This window comes from Lissotriton helveticus, chromosome 3_1 (genome assembly GCF_964261635.1).
Source record: "Lissotriton helveticus chromosome 3_1, aLisHel1.1, whole genome shotgun sequence".
In the NCBI taxonomy this organism is placed as follows: Eukaryota; Metazoa; Chordata; class Amphibia; order Caudata; family Salamandridae; genus Lissotriton; species Lissotriton helveticus.
The window spans coordinates 1,427,923,729-1,427,947,708 of NC_136061.1; the positions used below are offsets into that span (position 1 = coordinate 1,427,923,729).

Genomic DNA, 23,980 nt, shown 5'->3' on the forward strand with positions numbered 1-23,980 from the left:
GGGATGGGTGAATATTATGTGAGTTTGAAAGTGTTGAAATGTAGAACCAATTAAAATGTTAGTTTGGTTTTGAAATAGTGTGGGAAGAATTTTGATTGGTTAAGTCAAGGGATATGTGTGAAGAATTACAGGAAATCAGGGCCATTTGTGGTTGCAGTGTCTGAGGTGCATTTCAAAGATTCTGCTTAAGAAAATCTGGTGTGTGTGACTAACACTGTTCTAAATCTTCAAAAGCATTTTTAAAGGTGAGTAATGATTCATTTAATATAGATAGAGTGCTGTATGCACTATGGGGAAGATTAAGAAGCATATTGGGTTTCTTTATTCTTGCATTGTGTGTCATGTTTTTTTTGTAATGCTGGTAAAAAATTTAATGGTGCATATTGGAAATGTATTTTGGAAATGAGTCAAGTTTGTGCACTGTAATGTAGTGGTCATTTAAATGGGCTGTGCTCTGTGTCTGAAACGATTTACTATGCTAAATGTTTTTTTGGTAAAATGTATGGCTTTAACTTTTTTTGACAAGGATCATACTGAGTGTCTGTGTAAAATAAGAAATTATATTTTCACATTTTTCTATGTCACCTGTGTCTGCTCACAGTTTGCATCTCTTAGCTTAAAAAGTACTCTGTGCCTGTGTCTCATCTCATTCTGTGCCTGTCTCATCTCACTCTGTGCCTGAGTCTCATCTCACTCTGTGCCTGTGTCTCATCTCACTCTGTGCCTGTGTCTCATCTCACTCTGTGCCTGTGTCTCATCTCACTCTGTGCCTGTGTCTCATCTCACTCTGTGCCTGTGTCTCATCTCACTCTGTGCCTGTGTCTCATCTCACTCTGTGCCTGTGTCTCATCTCACTCTGTGCCTGTGTCTCATCTCACTCTGTGCCTGTGTCTCATCTCACTCTGTGCCTGTGTCTCATCTCACTCTGTGCCTGTGTCTCATCTCACTCCGTACCTGCCCCATTTCTCTCTTTGTGTGTGTCTCATCTCACTCTGGTAAATTTTTTATGGTAAAATGTATGGCATTAACATTTTTGACAAGGATCACACTGAGTGTCTGTGTGAAATAAGGAATTATATTTTCACATTTTTCAATAATGTCACCTGTGTCTGCTCACAATTTGCATCTCTTAGCTTAAAGGGTACTCTGTGCCTGTGTCTCATCTCACTCTGTGCCGGTGTCTCATCTCACTCTGTGCCGGTGTCTCATCTCACTCTGTGCCGGTGTCTCATCTCACTCTGTGCCGGTGTCTCATCTCACTCTGTGCCGGTGTCTCATCTCACTCTGTGTCTCATCTCACTCTGTGTCTCATCTCACTCTGTGTCTCATCTCACTCTGTGTCTCATCTCACTCTGTGCCTGCCCCATCTCTCTCTTTGTGTGTGTCATTTCTCTCTTTGCATGTCTCATCTCACTCTGTGCCGGTGTCTCATCTCACTCTGTGCCGGTGTCTCATCTCACTCTGTGCCGGTGTCTCATCTCACTCTGTGCCGGTGTCTCATCTCACTCTGTGCCGGTGTCTCATCTCACTCTGTGCCGGTGTCTCATCTCACTCTGTGCCGGTGTCTCATCTCACTCTGTGCCGGTGTCTCATCTCACTCTGTGCCGGTGTCTCATCTCACTCTGTGCCGGTGTCTCATCTCACTCTGTGCCGGTGTCTCATCTCACTCTGTGCCGGTGTCTCATCTCACTCTGTGCCGGTGTCTCATCTCACTCTGTGCCGGTGTCTCATCTCACTCTGTGCCGGTGTCTCATCTCACTCTGTGCCGGTGTCTCATCTCACTCTGTGCCGGTGTCTCATCTCACTCTGTGCCGGTGTCTCATCTCACTCTGTGTCTCATCTCACTCTGTGCCTGCCCCATCTCTCTCTTTGTGTGTGTCATTTCTCTCTTTGCATGTCTCATCTCACTCTGTGCCTGTGTCTCATCTCACTCTGTGCCTCATCTCACTCTGTGCCTGTGTCTCATCTCACTCTGTGCCTGTGTCTCATCTCACTCTGTGCCTGTGTCTCATCTTACTCATTTTTTTACAAGGATCACAACCTGACTCAGTTACGAAATACATTTCCAATATGCACCATTCATTTTTTTGCCAGCATTACATAGAAACATGAGACACAATGTAAAAAGAAACAGTACCCTTTAAGCTAAGATGCAAACTGTGAGCAGACAGGTGACATTATTGAAAAATGTGAAAATATAATTCCTTATTTCACACAGACAATCAGTGTGATCCTTGTCAAAAATTTGACATTTTACCATAAAACATTTACCAGAGTGAGACACAAAGAGAGAAATGACACACACAAAGAGAGAGATGGGGCAGTACCCTTTAAGCTCCCTCACTCATTCCCCTTCCCTCACTCACCTTACTACACTTCACTCACTCCTTCTCTCACTCCCCTTCCCTCACTCTCTCTCTCAGCCTCACTCTCTCCGTCCTCTCACTCTCTCACTCCTCTTCTGTCACGCTCACTCCCTATAACTCACCAACACTCCCTCACTTACCTTTCTTTGCTCCCTTACTCAGTCCCTTTCTGCCACTCCTTCCTTCACTCCCTCTATCCCCTCACTCCCTCACTCCCCTTGTCTTACCCTCACTCACTTATATCCACCCTCTTTCACCCCTCTTTACTCACGCTCACTCCCCTTCTCTCACCCTCCCTCACCCCCGTTCCCTTACTCCCGTTCCCTCACTACCCCTCACTACCCCTCATTCCCCATCCTTCACTCCCCTTCACTTTGTGTCTCATCTCACTCTGTGCCTGTGTCTCATCTCACTCTGTGCCTGTGTCTCATCTCACTCTGTGCCTGTGTCTCATCTCACTCTGTGCCTGTGTCTCATCTCACTCTGTGCCTGTGTCTCATCTCACTCTGTGCCTGTGTCTCATCTCACTCTGTGCCTGTGTCTCATCTCACTCTGTGCCTGTGTCTCATCTCACTCTGTGCCTGTGTCTCATCTCACTCTGTGCCTGTGTCTCATCTCACTCTGTGCCTGCCCCATTTCTCTCTTTGTGTGTGTCATTTCTCTCTTTGCATGCGTCTCATCTCGCTCTGGTAAATGTTTTATGGTAAAATGTATGGCTTTAACATTTTTGACAAGGATCACACTGTGTCTGTGTGAAATAAGGAATTATACTTTCACATTTTTCAATAATGTCACCTGTGTCTGCTCACAATTTGCATCTCTTAGCGTAAAGGGTACTCTGTGCCTGTGTCTCATCTCACTCTGTGCCTGTGTCTCATCTCACTCTGTGTGTCATTTCTCTCTGTGCGTGTCTCATCTCACTCTGTGCCTGTGTCTCATCTCACTCTGTGCCTGTGTCTCATCTCACTCATTTTTGACAAGGATCACACTGAGTGTCTGTGTGAAATAAGGAATTATATTTTCACATTTTTCAATAATGTCACCTGTGTCTGCTCACAGTTTGCATCTCTTAGCTTAAAGGGTACTCTGTGCCTGTGTCTCATCTCACTCTGTGTCTCATGGCAGTCTGTCCCTGTGTCTCATCTCACCCTGTGCCTGTGTCTCATCTCACTCTGTGCCTGTGTCTCATCTCACTCTGTGCCTGTGTCTCATCTCACTCTGTGCCTGTGTCTCATCTCACTTTGTGCCTGTGTCTCATCTCACTCTGTGCCTGTGTCTCATCTCACTCTTTGTGTGTCATTTCTCTCTGTGCGTGTCTCATCTCACTCTGTGCCTGTGTCTCATCTCACTCTGTGCCTGTGTCTCATCTCACTCTGTGTCTCATGGCAGTCTGTCCCTGTGTCTCATCTCACTCTGTGCCTGTGTCTCATCTCACCCTGTGCCTGTGTCTCGTCTCACTCTGTGCCTGTGTCTCGTCTCACTCTGTGCCTGTGTCTCGTCTCACTCTGTGCCTGTGTCTCGTCTCACTCTGTGCCTGTGTCTCGTCTCACTCTGTGTGCCTGTGTCTCGTCTCACTCTGTGCCTGTGTCTCGTCTCACTCTGTGCCTGTGTCTCGTCTCACTCTGTGCCTGTGTCTCGTCTCACTCTGTGCCTGTGTCTCGTCTCACTCTGTGCCTGTGTCTCGTCTCACTCTGTGCCTGTGTCTCGTCTCACTCTGTGCCTGTGTCTCGTCTCACTCTGTGCCTGTGTCTCGTCTCACTCTGCGCCTGTGTCTCGTCTCAGTCTTCGCCTGTGTCTCGTCTCACTCATTTTTGACAAGGATCACAACCGGACTCATTTACAAAATACATTTCCAATATGCACCATTCATTTTTTTGCCAGCATTACATAGAAACATGAGACACAATGTAAAAAGAAACAGTACCCTTTAAGCTAAGAGATGCAAACTGTGAGCAGACAGGTGACATTATTAAAAAATTTAAAAATATAATTCCTTATTTCACACAGACACTCAGTGTGATCCTTGTCAAAAATGTGGCATTTTACCATAAAACATTTACCAGAGTGAGACACAAAGAGAGAAATGACACACACAGAGAGAGATGGGGCAGTACCCTTTAAGCTCCCTCACTCATTCCCCTTCCCTCACTCACCTTACTACACTTCACTCACTCCTTCTCTCACTCCCCTTCCCTCACTCTCTCTCTCTTAGCCTCACTCTCTCCGTCCTCTCACTCCTCTTCTGTCACGCTCACTCCCTATAACTCACCAACACTCCATCACTTACCTTTCTTTGCTCCCTTACTCAGTCCCTTTCTGTCACTCCTTCCTTCAATCCCTCTATCCCCTTACTCCCTCAGTCTTACCCTCACTCACTTTTATCCACCCTCTTTCACCCCTCTTTACTCACGCTCACTGTCCTTCTCTCACCCTCCCTCACCCCGTTCCCTTACTCCCGTTTCCTCACTACCCCTCATTCCCCATCCTTCACTCCCCTTTACTTTCATCCCCCACTCACCTTCTCTCAGTACCTATGCTTCAGTCCTCTTCCCCTCTATTCCCTTCCTTCGCTCCCTCACTCATTCCCCTTCCCTCACTCACCTTAGTCCACTTCACTCGCTCCTTCTCTCACTCCGTCCTCTCATATCCTCACTCTCCTTCCCTCACTCCCTCTCTTAGCCTCACTACCTCCATCCCCTCACTTTGTCCCCTTGCCTTGTGGAAAAGTAAATTTTGCCATGTTGTATGTGCCTACGTGTTCCCCATCTTATGCTATATGTGCATGATCAATATGCATGTATTCCCATCTGATCGATTAAAGACGCAATTACAGTTGTGTCCATCTCTAGTATGCCAGTTTCCAGACCTTGTGAAAGCAACGAATATTAGGCCTATATAAACCTACGCGGCCACATTTTACAGTGTGCATGTTAATTCATTGAATTGTCCCCGTTTCTAGGCCTCAAAAGGGCCCGGACTCAGATTCAGCTCCTGTCTCCTGAACCCTCTCCGAGGAGCGATACAGCCCCCACCTGCATCCCTGACCCTTCGCTTACTTCCTACCTCGCAGTGCCCGGCCCGGCCTGGCTCTGCCTCCCAGTCTGCCAAGATTATGTTATGTTTCTAGTTATCAGTCCAGCCCTCCTTCTCTGCATTCCTAAGCTACTGAATCGCATCAATAGTTTCTGTCATGGTCTAGCCTTTTATGTCTCCATGTAAGAGAAATACTGTATTAATATTCATAGAATATTCCTCGCACACACAATACATGTAGAATTATGCATGCACTAGCCTTAGTGTCTATTTGCCTTTACCCTGATAACTTTTGGATTCTATCAACATGTACTCTAAACACCAGATACCAGATATGCTTTGGGTACATGTCGCTCTAACACTCCAGACTTTAGTCTCCTCTTCTAGCACAGAAGTCATAGCCCCCAGTTCTCCCTGGTAACACGTCATTGCCCATTTGCGCGCACCACTAGGTTAGAGGTCCCAGCTGCTCAGGTAGCCCCCTCCATGTTTCCGCCCCGTTTATGACATATTCTGTTACGTTTACATCACATGTCTATGTATACGCCCTGTACACGCCTTCTTGTTACATCATTTTGCCCTTATCTTTCGCGACTGCTACGAGTCACGCCTACTGCTACGCCTACTGTATTGAATGTAATGTATTTGTTTAAGTATATATACTGTGAACTGTTACTGAAAGTTGTCCAAACCCCGATTTCCATTCCCCGGCAGCTGCCTTCATTCTATTCCCGTACAGGCTGTCCTGTTCCTGTCCTTTATGCCTGATTAAAGCCTGTCGACTCAAGATACCTCGAATCCTGACTCTTATTTATTGAGCTACCTGTTTTATTGATTATATGAAAAATAGTACCGGTAATTAATTATTTATTTACCACATAATGGCGCCCGAATAGGGACTTGCCCTTTCCCCACGCGCCGGAGAAGCCACGCAGGCCCCCTGATCCTCTGCAGCCGTGACGGAACCATACCGTGCACGTGCAGATATTTCTGCTTCAAGTATCCCTCAGGCCCACGGAGGAGACGGAGGTTGCGGTCCAGCGTCCAGACGAGGCGGTGAGGAACGCGGCGAGTCCCGACCAGAGCCCAAGCCGAGAGTCCAAGGTCCGAGGTATCCGGAGGCCCACCTGTAACTGAAGTCCGAAGTTCGTAGTCCGTCGTCGTAACAGTCCAATCCAGTCCGAGGCCTTCCGTTCTTGCTGCCCGGTGAGTACCGTTGCTGGGGTAGTATCTAGACAGGGTCAATTAATTTGTCTCTGGTCCGTGGGTTTGGGTACACAGATCCAACACGAAGTGTTCACCTAGGTGGACGCGGGTCCTGACGTGTCTCTTTATGGGACCGGTAAGTTTCGTGCTGTTTTAGCAGTGCATCTAGTCATTCTAGTAAGGTCTGTTCTCGAGAAATTCATGTGTTCTGTCCGAACTGTTATTTTAAATGTTATTCCATGTGTTTTCAATGTCGTGGTATGAGTGATTTGTTTTTTTCAGTTATTATTGTGTTTATCGTGTATTGTATTGTGTCCAGATTCTAGCTTAAAGAATGCCTCTATTCTCGAGGTTACGTCAGTTAAAAACCAGAAAAGGATTATTAGAGGAAGCAGTTCCTGTCCCGCCTAGGGACAGTCCAGGTCATTTTATGTATCATAAGCATGGCTTAAATGCCATATTATATCTAGATTTATGGGTGGAATACACCAAGGAATTAGAGGAGAAATATAGATGGCCCATGTCAGGTACATGGGATGCCGAGTGCATCATGCGAGTAGAAGAAGCATTATGGAAAAAGAAAGCCAGACAGTCCCAGAAAGATGCCATTGAGTTATGGCGCAAAGAATCTCACAGAAGAACGGAAAAAGAAATCAGAAAGACAGAATTAAGTAGAGAATCCTCGGAAAGAGCCCAAGAAAGGGAATTAATCGAAGTAGGTGAACGAGTTAAAGCCGAACAGTCAGACAGACAGAGAAATGCCCTTATTAAGGGTATGTATCCTCTTCTCGCCGAGGGCTTGCCGAAAGCAACCCCGGAAGCACCATGTAATTTTCCGCCGCCATTAGTTCCGATTAAGGTACGTCACAAACCGACCGCAGCTGATATTTTTCTCTCGTCCTATTTGGACGACACAGTCCCAGAATATGCAAATCCTGCTCAGCCAGCTCCCGTAAATAATGTAATTCCTGCTCCTCCAGCCACCGGGGCACCCGTTACAGCACCTGTTACGGTACCCCCGGTCCAGCCTACAGTACATGTACCCGCTACATCAGTCACTCTCCCAGCACGTACAGTACCCGTTGACGATTCTAGTCTAGGGGCCACGGGGGGAAGTCCTCCTGGAACCCCGCCTCAACACAGACGTGTGACATTACTCGAGCTACATGCCCGAGCGTTACAGCGCTCGCCCAAACTTCAGTCAGTTGCAGATATCAAGCGAGCTCTTACCGAATGCCGTTATGATCCAGTCCCAGGCGATGATGATATGGTCATATATTCATTGCGTGTAAGACGGGTGACCGAATATTTGGACACCCTACCGAATATGAAAGGTTATCTAGACAGAATATATCGTTTCATCCGTACAGGAGTAGATCCAGGAAGTATTGGCGAGGCCATGGCTCAAAGGAAAGTCGAGATTCAACTCATGCTTTTAAAGTTTCTAATTAATTGCTTAATAAGGGAACAAGATTATCCGGATAAAGATCCGGAAGAAATGAAAGTCCTGACCAGGTGGAGTGACCATATAGCCGAGGGAAGACACAAGACACAGAACTGTATAGAGAGTATGTACAAGAAAATCCGTAAGGAAATAATAAAGATACACGAGAAACGAGAAGCAGCACAAGTAACCGAGAAAGAAGACAACTCTTCTACTGAAGAGGTAGACGACGAGAATCCCTCCAGAATAGCGTATGTAGGTAGTACTAGACTTCCCGACCGACATTCACGCCTAGATCACAAGAAAGTTTTCCCTCCTCCAGCACCAGAACAAGGTTCTCTTGAGCAAGTATTTCAAGCTACCGATCACATTCTGAAATCACGAATCGGTTATAGTGAACTTAGTACCATGCATGAACAAGAACTAGCCCGATCGGCAGTCCGATGGACTACTGATTCTACCACTTTTCCAGACGAAATAGTGGCACAAATGTTTCTGAAACTGCCCCCAGCCGAGCAGCGACTGGTGGGTAGGTATATGATCCAGCACCTCATTACACTATATGAGGGACAGCATTCTGATCCAGGTCCGTTACATGATGTTCTGAACGAGTTACTCCAGTATAGATGGAGAGGCCTAGGTACCGATTTAATTAGTATCATTCTAGAACAGCGCCACAAATATCGAACGTTTTTGAATCCGCACTTTGTTCATGTCTCACCTCCAGAAAGTAAATCATTTTACATAGATAGACAGCATCCGTTACGAGAAGTACACCCAGTTAGAGGAACGGGTGGTGAACTAGAACGAGTATTTGTTTACACCCCTATCGCAAAGATGGAACTCTTAGAGATGAAAAAGTTAATTCCCTGTCACGACAAAGATCCAGCAGGGTTCCATCGAGAATTAAAAGACATGCTCCGTATGGGAGAATACACGTATCCTGATATTATTAAAATGGTAAAGGTCCTGTTGCCCGCAGGGGTATATGAAAAACTTAAGGAAAAAGAATGGGAGGTGGGAGAGAAAAAGATAGACTGGACAGCTCTAGAAGCTGAAGATAATTCACGAGTACCAGGTACCGGTCTTGGGGGTAAAGTTAAAGAATTGCCCGAGTTATTGATACAGGTTTTGCCAAGATTACTAGCCACGAAAAAGGAAGATTGGGATGCAATCTCAGCTTGTAAACAGAAACAGGATGAAGACACTAGTGATTTTTATTCTAGATTTGAAAAATGTTTCATTATTAACAGTGGTCTGAAGACGAGTAGTGAATCATACCCTCATCTTTTTGTTACCAAACTAGTCGAGAATTCAAGTCCACAAGTTAAAAATCGAGTACTGAAAGTCGAAAGTTGTTGGCAAGCTAATACTCCGTCATAAATGCTCCAGATGCTCCAGTATCACCAGAATAGAATCAGGGAAGAGCAAGAACACGAAAGGAGACGTATGAAAGACACGAAAATGAAAGTATTAGTTGCACAATCTGTTCCACAAGACAGTCAGAAGAGGGGTCCGAATCAAGTCAGTCATCCTGCAGCTCCCGTTAAAGGGACCTGCAATTACTGTAAACAGCCAGGTCATTTTATAAACGAGTGTGCAATTCTGAAACACAACAGAGCTACTGGTAAGACTAAAGAAAGACCACGTCCGCCTAGACAAGAACAAGTTTCACAGACTTCTCAGTCACCCCAGAATGCACAACAGACAGTTCCAGCACCGCAGCCTATCGCTGCAACACAGCATGTTACACAGCAGATGTACCAGTATGCTCAGTCAGAGTATCCAGAGTATCAGCCATATTCATGAAACAGCCTAGAGAGGGAGGTAGGCTTGCCTCTCATCGAGATACCTGTAGATCAAGAGGGTCCCTAATGTACACAGTCAAGTATTAGGGAAAGACAGAAAGTTTTTGATCGATACAGGGGCAAGTAGGACCACTATCAGTCATGACGAGGTTCCAGGGGCTCCGCTCTCAGGCTCTAAAAATATTTCCCTTGGATTTTCAGGAAAACCTATTGTTAATGAAATTTCGAAACCAGTTATTCTAGAAGTTGGTCCATTGTCCCGAACTACTGATTTATTACTTACGAAATCTTGTCCAGAAAATTTGTTAGGCATTAAAACGTTAAAAGAATTAGGTGCAGTAATTTGTTGCTCCCCAGAAGGAGTCCGTTTGTTTTTGAGAGACTTTAAAGGTCATTATGTATTACGTGATTTTGATCCAAGATTACTGAATGTACCGCAGCATTTATGGGCGCAAGGTCCAACTGATGTAGGATGTATGCACATCACACCCCATCGTGTGACTCTCAAACAAGGTATAGTTTTGCCACGAATCAGACAGTACAGATTGCCACCTGAGGCTGTAGCAGCCTTATCCAAAATTATTGACGAGCTTATTGCTCAAGGAGTGGTTGTAGAAACTGACTCCAATGTATGTAATTCTCCTATCATTCCGGTCTTGAAACGTACTGATCCAAATGCACCTCCAGTATATCGATTAGTGATTGACCTTCGAGAGCTTAATAAATGTATCATTCCCCAGTACCCAGTAGTCCCAGATATTTCATCCCTTTTGACAACCATTGATTCTGAAGCCACGTTTTTCACGGTTATCGACCTCAAGAACGCATTTTTCAGTGTCCCCATTCATCCAGACAGCCAGTACCTTTTCGGTTTTTGTTTAAATGGAAGAAGCTATAAATTCACACGAGCTCCTCAAGGTTTCACAGAAAGTCCCAGTATTTACAGTCAAGCACTTAAGAGACAACTAGACAATATTCACATGCCATCTGACACTGCCCTGCTCCAGTATGTCGATGATCTACTGATCACAGCCCGTTCTGAACGTGACTGCGAGCGTGCGTCACTTACAGTTCTGTATTTTCTGGCCGAGCAGGGGCACAAGGTGTCCCCTTCCAAATTACAATTCTGTGTCCAGCAAGTGGTATACTTAGGACACTTACTGTCCAAGTGGGGTAGGCAGTTGACACCAGACCGTATCCAGTTAATAGCGAGTCTTCCACAGCCCAAGTCACAGAAGGAGGTACGAGCTTTTATCGGCCTCACTTCTTACTGCAGACAATGGATTCCTCAGTATGCATTTCTAGCCAAGCCACTGATACAGTTAACGACACAGGAGGCAGCCGTATCGACTGTCCTCCCTTGGACCCAGGAACATACCCTTGTATTCAATGAATTAAAGAAAGCCTTATGTCAAGCACCTGTTCTAGCGACACCCAACTACAGTAAGCCTTTTACACTTTTTGTTACAGAACGTGATGGTACTGCATTATCTGTTCTCACACAAGATCAAGCAGGACAATACAAGCCCTGTGCTTATTTTTCTAGCACATTAGATCCAGTAGCCCAGGCTCTGCCTGCGTGCCTCAAGTCAGTTGCAGCCACAGCTCTAGCCATCAGACAAAGTGATTCCATAGTGTTAGGACATTCCCTAACAGTACAAGTTCCACACTCCGTGGAAGTTCTTTTAAACCGAACACAGACTCAGCACTTGACAATTGCACGTTTAACAGGTTATGAACTGACACTGTTCCAGCCACACATAGAAATCAGACGCTGCAACATTCTAAATCCTGCTACACTGTTACCGTCAGTTACTTCTAATCCTGCCACACATGACTGTGTGGAAGTTGTTAACACTATGACAAAGCCAAGACAAGACCTGACAGACATTGCATTACCTGATCCTGACCTGACACTTTATGTGGATGGTTCATGTATGAGAACAAGTACAGGAGAACTAGTAGCCGCGTATGCAGTGACTACTGAAACTGAAGTTATAGAAACACATCGTATTGACACCCTGTCTGCTCAAGCAGCAGAGCTAGTAGCTCTGACCCAAGCCTGCATACGTGCCAAGAACCTGAAAGTAAACATATATACAGATTCACGTTACGCATTCGGAGTCGTACACGACTTTGGAGTGCTCTGGCAGGAGAGAGGTTTCATGACTTCTCATGGAACCAAGATTCAGCATGGTCTCCTCATTCAAGCTCTGTTAGATGCAATACATTTACCGACAGCTATCGCTATCATGAAGTGCAAGGCACATACGAAAGTTACTGACATCATTTCCCAAGGTAACGATCTAGCAGATCGAACAGCCAAGCTTACAGCTCAGAATCCAGACATTCCAGTTAACACGACACAGACACTCACTCCAGATCCGACTACTTGTATGACAGTTAAGGACCCTACACAAGATGTCATAGACATACAGTTACATGCTACTCCTGAAGAAATCAAGAAATGGTCCGAACAAGGAGGGGTCCAGACAGATCAGGGATGGTTGACGAAGGGAAAAGCCACATGGTTTCTCCCCGACTCTATGGTTCAAGTCATTATTAATACCGCGCATAGTCCAGCACATCTAGGAGAAAAAGCTATGTTAGAGAGTATTCAGAACCTTTGGTTCAACAAGCATTTACGAGCTGCAGCCAAGCAGAAAGTCCGTACCTGTATGATATGTTGTCAGTTTAATCCAGGTAAAAGTGTCCCGGTGGAACAAGGTGGATTCCAACCTCCTGACCACCCTTTTGAAGTCCTTCAGATGGATTATATTCAGATGGAGCGATGTCGAGGTTTTAAGTATGTCCTCGTAGTTGTATGCGCTTTGTCCAGGTGGACAGAAGCATATCCAGTTCCAGATTACACAGCTGCGACCACTGCCAGGCAGTTGGTTCGTGAATTCTTTCCCCGCTATGGACTCCCTAGGGTCGTGTATTCAGATAACGGCCAGCCAGTCTCATCTGAGCTTATGAAACATGTTTCCCTTCTGTTAGGGTACCAGTGGAAGTTCCATTGTGTGCGCCATCCTGAAGCAGCCGGTCTCGTAGAGAGACATAATCAGACCCTGAAAATTCGCATTGCCAAAATATGTAAAGAGAAAGGTGTAGACTGGCTAGTTGCCCTGCCAGTTGCTCTATTCTATATGAGGATGGTTGCACATTCCAGATCAGGTCTGTCCCCGTATGAGGTCGTATTCGGCCGCCCCCCAAATATGTGGGGTACACCTAGACCCCGCAGTATTACAGATGTTTCCAGTAATATGCTGACAGATTACCTAGCTTCCTTGATGTCTGCCCTACACTCTTGTCGTTCACAGGTTGCCGCCTCATTTCCAGACAACACCGAGGTGAAACCGCATGAAGTCGTCCCCGGTGACTTCGCATTCGTCCGGAATTTTGATCGTTCAAGTCCGCTGGAGCCCCGCTGGAAGGAGCCCCGCCTCGTCTTACTAACAACAAGGACCGCCGTGAAGCTCGAGGGCAGGAAAGGATGGGTCCATCTGTCCCACATCAAGAAATTCCATGGAGTTCGTGAAAAGACATTTCCTAAGGACTGCCTAAAAACAGACTCTGAACTTGACTCTGAACTGAAAGTTCCCCTGTTAGAGAAAACTCCGCAACAGGAGTATAAAGTGAAACTTCGGTCTAGTAAAATAGGTCAGCCAGTTTAATTGTCTAAGTCCCTCTCGGGTGAAACGGTTAGACAGGTCCCTGACATGTATGAGATAGACCCCCACAGTGAGAGAGTTAGTCAAAACTCTAAAATATGTATTATTGTTCTAAGTTTTTTGTTATTTTTGAGTCTTATGGTTACCTGCACAAGTTATGCTTTACATTTATGTTTTCCAATTTCACATGTACAAATGTTTTCTAATGCTACAGTAGAGCACACATTTAGTGATCTGCCTCCTCACGAGCTATCCTATCGTCTTGCTATGCGCAATAACACATTCATCCGAATGTTACACTATTCACACCAGACCAGCAATGCCACTAATTGTTGGGTGTGTGGTCGACTCCCCCCTTTTCAGACACCGAAGGGAGTTCTGCCACTCTTTCCTTATCCGTTTTCACATAATGGTTCGTGTGGAGCATGGTCCACGTTAACGTCATCCTCAAATGATATGTCCCTTCTGAATAGAACATGTTTTCCAGACAAGCAAGGTCTCTCCCATAGAACAGGGTTAGATCTAGAAAATGAAGTATATGATTTAGGTAATTATTCTTCGAATTTCATGGTCCTGAATGTTCAGTCTGATACTACTCCAGATTTACCTGCTATTTCAGTACTACCAGTCAAAGGCGAATTATGTGTCAGAAAGAATGGTTCCGCACATGTAGGACATAGTGATTGTACTACTACTGTCGAGTATAGTGACAGTGGGAAATCTATTTTCAAAGCCTCACGTCATTCTTATTTTGTTTGTGGTCAGACCGCATATGTTCGTCTGCCCCTCGATTGGGATGGAACATGTTATATTGCCTTCCTACTGCCACCAGTTTTTCTAGCCCCATCTGATTATCACAGAAACACACATCTAGTACACGTCAGACATAGAAGGGAGATCGAGTCCCCAATTGTCGATCAAACTACTCTAGAACAGTATCAAGACTTTAATAAAGGTTTCTTCTTCTTTATAGGACCTATCCAGAATAGTAAGTTAATACGTAGGTTAACCAGAACCCTTGAAGCAGTAGTGAATGAGACTACTTCTGCCCTAGGTAACTTAACCGAAGAGCAATCTGCTATGAGATTTGTCGTGCTCCAAAATCATCTCGTTCTTGACGTCATACTGGCCGATAGAGGAGGAGCATGTAGAGTCATCGGATCTAGTTGCTGCATTTTCATTCCTAATAACGCCCCGTCTGTTTATTCAGCTATAACCAGACTTCATAAAATTGCCCATCAGTTACACCAGAATCCAGGCACCTGGACATGGTCCGGTTGGCTCTGGAATATTATATCTGCCTGGGGATGGAAAGTATTGTCATTCCTAGGTATTGCAGTAATGATCATATTCAGTTGCTGCCTCTGTATACAATGTGGCCCTGCGATTTGCGGCATGTGTGCTACCTCTTGTATTCCTAGTCCTAAGTCCCGTTCCAAGACAATTCGAGACGAACAAATGATGCTATATGAAATGATAGATGGTATCATGAATATTGATGTTTCCTGATGGAAACGTAGGGCACAAGGAGGGAATGTGGAAAAGTAAATTTTGCCATGTTGTATGTGCCTACGTGTTCCCCATCTTATGCTATATGTGCATGATCAATATGCATGTATTCCCATCTGATCGATTAAAGACGCAATTACAGTTGTGTCCATCTCTAGTATGCCAGTTTCCAGACCTTGTGAAAGCAACGAATATTAGGCCTATATAAACCTACGTGGCCACATTTTACAGTGTGCACGTTAATTCATTGAATTGTCCCCGTTTCTAGGCCTCAAAAGGGCCCGGACTCAGATTCAGCTCCTGTCTCCTGAACCCTCTCCGAGGAGCGATACAGCCCCCACCTGCATCCCTGACCCTTCGCTTACTTCCTACCTCGCAGTGCCCGGCCCGGCCTGGCTCTGCCTCCCGGTCTGCCAAGATTATGTTATGTTTCTAGTTATCAGTCCAGCCCTCCTTCTCTGCATTCCTAAGCTACTGAATCGCATCAACAGTTTCTGTCATGGTCTAGCCTTTTATGTCTCCATGTAAGAGAAATACTGTATTAATATTCATAGAATATTCCTCGCACACACAATACATGTAGAATTATGCATGCACTAGCCTTAGTGTCTATTTGCCTTTACCCTGATAACTTTTGGATTCTATCAACATGTACTCTAAACACCAGATACCAGATATGCTTTGGGTACATGTCGCTCTAACACTCCAGACTTTAGTCTCCTCTTCTAGCACAGAAGTCATAGCCCCCAGTTCTCCCTGGTAACACGTCATTGCCCATTTGCGCGCACCACTAGGTTAGAGGTCCCAGCTGCTCAGGTAGCCCCCTCCATGTTTCCGCCCCGTTTATGACATATTCTGTTACGTTTACATCACATGTCTATGTATACGCCCTGTACACGCCTTCTTGTTACATCATTTTGCCCTTATCTTTCGCGACTGCTACGAGTCACGCCTACTGCTACGCCTACTGTATTGAATGTAATGTATTTGTTTAAGTATATATACTGTGAACTGTTACTGAAAGTTGTCCAAACCCCGATTTCCATTCCCCGGCAGCTGCCTTCATTCTATTCCCGTACAGGCTGTCCTGTTCCTGTCCTTTATGCCTGATTAAAGCCTGTCGACTCAAGATACCTCGAATCCTGACTCTTATTTATTGAGCTACCTGTTTTATTGATTATATGAAAAATAGTACCGGTAATTAATTATTTATTTACCACAGCCTCATGCTTACTCCCTTTAACTCTCCCACAGTCCCTCACTTACCTTTCTTTGCTTCCTCACACAGTCCCCTTCTCTCACTCTTTCCTTCACTACCTCTGTCTCCCCACTCCCTCACTCCCCTTCTCTCACGCTCACTTGCCTTTATCCACCCTCTATCACCACTCTTTCGTAAACCTCACTGCTCTTCTCTGACCCTCCCTCACCCCGTTCCCCTACTCCGCTTCCCTCACTTATCCTCATTCCCCATGTTCACTCCCCTTCCTCTCACTCCCCTCCCACTCACCTTCTTGCAGTTCCCCTGCTTCACTTCCCTTCTCTTCCCTTCCTTCGCTCCCTCACTCATTTTCTTTTCCTCTCTCACCGTACTCCACTTCACTCACTCCTTCTCTCACTCCCTCTGTCCTCTCACTTCCTCACTCCTCTTCCCTCACTCCCTGTCTTACCCTCACTCCCTCCATCCCCTCACTCTGTGACTCCCCCTTCACTCACCCTCACTCACCTTCCATCCCTCACTGTCATCAACTCACCCTCACTCACTCACTCCCCTTCTGTCATTTGTTCCCTCAGTCACTTTCTCCCCTTCATTCAGTCATTTTATCCATTCATTTATGCAGTACACATTCATTGAAAAAAAGAATGACACAATATATAAGGAATATAGCTCTTTTTGGAGAATTGGAGGTAGTTCTGATAAGAACTTTTTTTTTCTTCTTTTTTAGTTTTTAAATTTTTGTTATACTTTTTCAGAATGATTTAAAAAAAAAAAAGGTCTTTTTTTTAAGGACAAAAACAAAAGCAGGGAATGCAAAACTGCTCAACAGGAGCAAAAAAAGGAGAAAAATTAGGGATGGGTGGGGCAGCTGTGTTCCTCCTTCCTTCGAACAATTATTTCAATGCTCTGCTCCCCGTAGCAGAGCAGTTCATCGCACTGTTTGCATTTTATTTATAAATCTGCAAACACCGGCTGTATGTTCAGGATTAAATGTGCTCCTTCTCTTCCTGAAGGTGTTGCGGCTCTGGTGGAAGTGCTGGCGCCATCTCTTGGGGGATTGCGTGCCAGGTCCCTGGTGCTCTCCCTTGCAAAGTTATTAGGGTGCCTCCTCTCCACATGCCGGATCAAGGTGGCATTCCTAAAACTGTATTTGCGGGTAGGATCCCCACGTGACAGAGTTGTGTCACAAATCCGGCAGGTCACTTTGGCTGCATTGCATTTTTTTTGCCCCTCTGGGAAAGTGAAGAACTTCCAGATGAAGTGGTCTTTGACTTTTCTCTGGGGGGGATCTTCAGGCACAAATTCAATATCAGAGTCTGAGGAGGACTCCCTGTGAGCAGACATCTTTCCAAAAAAAAGAGGTGTTTTTCAGAACAATGCACAAGAGGTGTTCTCTCAGCAATTGCAAAGAGGTAGTGAGGGAAATGGGTGAGGACTTTCTATAGTTGTGAAAAAAACTTATTAACCAATCAAAAGTGTTGTTTTTAGGTCACATGGCTTGACGAGCGCTTACGATGCACGCTCCGGGGCGCTTACGGGGGCGCTTACGCGGCACGTACATAGGCGCTTCCAGGGGTGCTTACGCGGCGCGAATGAATGACGTTTTGCTCGATTTTCGGAAATGTGTTTAAAAGTTAAAATACGGTTATTAAAAATCAAAAATACTACTTTTATGAGTATGCCACTGAATGTCTTCCATTATTATTTACTTTAAATACATAAATATATTTTATTTCGCTCGCGGGAATAGCGCTCACGCTACGTGTACGGGTGCGAGTACCCTGGGCGCTCCGGATCTAAAAAAAAAAACATAGGAAAAATACATTGAAAAATTAATATTATAAAAATATAGAATATTTGAAAAATTAAAAATAAATTATAATAATTAAAAAAATATATAATTCACTTTAAAAACCGTAGGTTTCAAATTCGTTATAGTTAGGAATTAGCATTTAAAAAACCTTTGAAATTCACTGAAAAAACCATAGGTTTCATACCAGTTATAGTTAGCTGAACATTTTACTCATACAAAACCATTGAAATTCCCACGTTATAGTTAGTTGGACTCACTATAACTCGCGCGCCCGCAATCCACTGCTGATGTCACATATTACATCATTCATGACATGGTCAGTGACATCACTGATGACATCTCTGATGACATCATCCACTGACTGTGTTTCTGTAAAGTTTAAATATGTTTTACATATTGAAGAATGAGTGGATGTATAAATGTCTGGATGAAGGATTTAGTAGGTGTGTGACTGACTGTATGAGTGAGTGATTAAATGTGTCTTACTGAATGCATGGGCTAGTGACTAAACTGTCTGAATGTGTGCATCAGTATGTCTGTTGTTGTGTAAGATGCTGTTTGTGTTGATCAGTAGCTATATGAGTGGCTATATGGGTTATTGATTGGTTGCCCAAGTATTTGTATGTGAGACTGAGTGTGTGTGTTTGGGTGGGTGACTGGGAGGTGTGTGACTCTGTGCATAGATGTGTGAGCAGTTGATTCACTAGGTGTATGGGTTCAAGAGTGCATGTGGGAACAGCTGTATGGGCGGTTGACTGTGTGCATTGGTGTGTTGGTGAGTGAATGGATATCTCAGTGCTACATGTCCAAGTAAGTACATATGTAAAACACAGTGCATGCGTGTGTTGGTATATATAAATGACTATACATGAGAGCCAGTGATTGTGCAAGTGGCTGTATGGATCAATGTGTACTTGTATCAGTGATTGTATAAGAGAGTAAGTATGTGTTAGTATATCTATACTACTATTATAAAGAGAGAACTGTGTCCTTTGAGCCAGGTAAACTCGAAAAGTACACCACCAATCACAACACCCAATACAGCGTTGAAAGGGGGAGGTCCAGGAGATGGACATAGGCTGTAGAAAACCACACCATATACATTAGGGGGCAGGGGGGACATTAGGGGAAAAGTAGTCCGTATGGGCGTATGGATACAGTGATTGCACACGGCGTTCGGCGTCGTCACAACACTTGCGAGAGGCGCAATGGCGTGTGGGCGTGACGTCACGTCAACGTGACGTTCGGACCGGAGCGCAGGAAGGAGCAAGGGAACAAAACACGACATGCGGGGAGGAGCGGTGGCGCAGGACCGACACACAACATTGGAGTGCCCAGCGCGGAGAGGAGCGGCGATGCTGGTGGGAGCGCAGGAAGGAGCAAGGGACACACACCCGCCATGCGGGGAGGAGCGGCGGCGCGGGAGCTGTTAAGTACGCTCTGCTGCTCCCGCTGATGGCCGCTCTGCTGCACGTCTCCTGCAGCGGTGCTGCCCCCAGCCCCCTTCCACACCCGACATGTGGGGAGGAGCGGCGGCGCGGGAGCTGGTAAATACGCTCTGCTGCTCCCGCTGATGGCCGCTCTGCTGCACGTCTCCTGCAGCGGTGCAGCCCCCAGCCCCCTTCTGCCCCGGACAACGTCGGGGCGGGCTGCTAGTGTTTGAATAAGTAAGGTGTTGTGTGTATAACTGTATAGACGAGAAAATGGCAGTGTGATTGATTCTTTGTATGACTGACTAGGTGTGTGAGTAACTCCATGGATGAGTGGCAGTGTGTGAGTGTCTGTATAGGTTTCTGAGTGCATATGATAGTGTTGTATTGATGAGTGACTGTATGTATGAGTGATTTTATGGGTGAATGAGTGGATGTGTGTGTAGACCTAGGAATCAGTGAGTGCGTATGTAGTAACTGGTATTGGTGTGTCAGTGGTTTCAAGAATGGTAGTTTGTATTTAACACTGGGTGTATCAAAGGTCAGATTAGAGTGTGAGGAGGTGCATCGTATTATCACATGAATGATGTCATCAGTGATGTCAATTGAGATGTCATCAGTGATGTCACTGACCATGTCATGAATGATGTAATATGTGACATCATCAGCCGTGGATTGCGGGCGCGCGAGTTATAGTGAGTCCAACTAACTATAACGTGGGAATTTCAATGGTTTTGTATGAGTAAAATGTTCAGCTAACTATAACTGGTATGAAACCTATTGTTCTTTCAGTGAATTTCAAAGGTTTTTTAAATGCTAATTCCTAACTATAACGAGTGTTAAACCTATGGTTTTTTCAGTGAATATATATATATATATATATATATATATATATATATATATATACACACACACACACACACACATATATATATATATATACACACACATATATATATATAAACACACACACACACACATATGTATAGGGGATTTAGGTCAAACACTTGCTTGCAATGGTCTGTTTTAGTGTCATTCTCATTCTGTTTTCCCCATGACAACATACTGCATGGGGCAATGTGGCAGCCCACTTCACTCATCTGCTCTAAAGCTCTGTAGTTCAGTGTCAAGTCTCATGGGTCAGTTTTTCATTTTCTCCTTTACAGGATCCACTTCATTTCCTTTAAATCCGTCTCCTTATTATATATTTTAGAGCATTCTGTAGTTCCACAAGGAGCTACAGGGACGCTCTGGCTGCTCAATATCTACAGTGCGATATATCCTGTAAGGCCACTATTTGTAATATGGACGGACATCTTTGATTGTATTGTCTATAGTTTGGCATTATTTTACCACTTCAGTATGACTGCCACCATTTAGAAGCACTATGTTGGCATCTTGTATATAAATAATGATACACTATACATAATACCTAGTACTTGGCACTAGCGACCTCCCAGAATCAGAAAATCAACGGGAATTTACTTAATTCACTAAAGTTTATGGTAACCTTCTTTTAAATCTTATAGACAAATGGATGAAGTTAATTCTTGTCAGTGCCCAGGGGAAATTGAGAGAGCAAAATGGCAATATATAAAACATTTTTATGGCATGGTTTGGACGCAAAATGTGAATTGATTGAAACAACCTCACTATTTTTTTGTGTTTTCCATTTTAAATCAGTCATAGATGGCTTATTAAAACGATTTCAGAAGAAGAAAAATGCTTTCTGGATCCCTATGCCCAGGGCTCTTCATTCTAATAGTTTGGGTGGTCTGCCTTCCGGACCGTTGAAGTATATAAAAAGGATACCCAATCATTAGAGCATCGAGACAGGGATGTGTTTTAGGACCATCCCAGATTATTCTTTTTCTTAAAAGATCAGAAAAATGTTTGGAAACACTAAACTTCATCTCCCAATGCTAAATTGCATAGGAGTACAGTCTGGTATTGGAAGGTGACACTGGTTTCTTATTCTTACATTGTGACTTTACATAAGTTGAAAAGTAATTCTGATAGTTATTGAAACACTAAACATCTTTATAATACAATTTGCTGTTTGATCCACATTTTTTTATTATTTCTAAACATTTCATTAGTCTGCAAACCTGTACTGACTCTTAAAATGGGTATACGAAGGGAGAACGTCCCGTAATTTTGGATGGGGGCTCCTTTCAAATTGCACATTCGAATGTGATGTATCGGTGTTTCGGGATTAAAATATTTCATTGCTTTGCAACTGGATTACAGACTAGTGATAAATTGTTTGCAAAAAGGAAGGGGGTTCACATAGGTCTCTTCTTCGTTGTGAATGTAAAAAAGAAATTGGTGCGTAGGCAGTGGTCCAGGAGACCAATGAAAACTTGCTAACTTTAAAATAAATACACTTTTTGTATTTTTTTATTCTCTAAATACAGCCACATTTCCCTCATGGGATACAACTGCATGTAAAAATTGTACTTTATTTAAAGGCAATTACAGACACTGTGGTCTGCTGATCTTAGCAGGCCAGAATCCTTGTAAAGGCCACGAATTAAGTTGCAGTATGCGACTTACCTCATTAATATTTATGAAGTATGTCGGATCACTACCCACTCTGAATTAGAATTTTAATAACCAATCTAATAGTACACTGGTCAGTTAACAAAATTATTTACTGCTCGTAAAAATACGGACAATCAGTTCTTTGAGACAAGGCTCACTAAGGAAGTATTCAGAGGCTGCCAGATGTACCTATATGCAGTCCTGACCCTCTTCCTTTGCTTTTTGATACTGAAGCCTAGACAGTCTTATCAGGAATGGGATGAATTGGATCACCTTGACTCCATGTTTTGGAAGCAGATCGCTGTAGCAACAGCTATGATGGAATAAACGGGAAAACTGGGAGCGACTGCAGCTGTGCCATCTATGCAGATTGTTTTAATCTGATGCAGAAGGAACTTAGTCTTTTTTTTTTTCAATTCAATTTCCGTCTTTATTCGATCATAAACAATCATAAAAGACACATTAAGACGAATACAATATATTATAAAAAGGCATAACATTTCATACAAGAATATATCGTTTAAAAAAAACAACAAAAAAAACATGTCAAATAAAATCCCAAGACTGTTAAAACAATGATTAGGTTTAAAAGGGAGAATTAAGGGTCAAAAACTATTAATGCATAATTACACAAGGCTTGGTTACGGTCTTCAATATTGAACTCAATGACGAGGGGGAAACTTGAGTACACCAATGCTTAAGCAGATACATTACATATTACCTTGCAGATTTTTCCTTCTAATGGCCCAAGTCCATCTCAGAAACTTAGCCATAGCAACAACTATGACTTCAGAAGTTTAAGTTTTTAAAATATGCAGGGCAGTTTGACCAGATCTAGTTCCAAAGTTTGGACAAACCGACTTGAGCCATTTCAGATGAGGGCCCTTGTATGCAGGGCACACAAACCGGACATGCGATAGAGTCTCATCCTCAGTTAAACAAGAGTCACATTTTATATCCTGGTCATCCCGCCACTTTTTAGTAAACGACTTTAGGGGGAGTGTTCTCACTCTAAATTGGTGGAAAAGTTTTCCATCACCAAGACGTGTGATAATATCCCAATAGGCCTCCAGCTTATGCTCGCACTTATATTCAAGAAAGAGGCCTATGAGGGAACCACGAGTAACCGAGGACAACGACTGACTTTACATAAACCTTGTCCCTATATAAGGCTTCAAGATCTCTTTTAGATGGAAAGGAATTCCCCTCTGGGTCCTCCCACAAGCGAGGGAGGCCCATTTCAGATAAGAATGCCTTAATCTTTTGTAGCCAAGAAATTTTGTTTGATTTATCTGCTTAAGTAATGGACTTAACAGCTTTGGCATAAGGTGCTAACTCCGGAGTTGTCCAAAGTCTCCGCCAATAGGCAAGTGGCCTAAAACCTGCAGAATCCTCAAAGGAAATACATCCTAGATCTAAAAGTAGGGGCCTAAGAGGAGAGGATTGAGAAAGGCTGGCCAATGCCCTCAGGAACTTGTTCTGGGCTACAACTAATGGTACTAAGTTTTCGAACCCCCAAAGTTCCACCACGTAAATTATTGAGGCTCTAACCTTTCCTTGGTAAATAGAAAGAGCCGGTCCTACTGGTTTGGTTTGGGACAACCGGAATTCTTTTAGGAGGGCCCCTGCAAATTGATTATGCCTTAAGACTAATAGATCTAGCTGTGGCTTCCAATTCAAGCGTTTGCTAAAAGTAACACCCAGGTATGCAAAGGAGTCGGTTTGTTCCAGGGGCACATTATTCATTTCCACTCTAGCTTTTACTACTTTGTAGTTATGCAAGACCATACATACAAAGTAGTGAAAGCTAGAGTGGATCATTTATGGATAGAGAGGGTAGTGGGTAAATGATAACCGTAAATACTGACCTTAGCTTTGGGCAACAATAACTAATTTACATGATTTCTCCTTCTGAGGCTTTGCCAATGTCTCTGGAT

The 23,980-nt window shown here is 44.1% G+C and overlaps 1 protein-coding gene across 1 annotated transcript in view; it reads right to left on the reverse strand.

Moving 5' to 3' along the window:
• Positions 1-23,980, reverse strand: part of PTPN4 (protein tyrosine phosphatase non-receptor type 4) — a 1,253,225-nt gene that overhangs the window by 896,602 nt on the left and 332,643 nt on the right. The window lies entirely within an intron of this gene.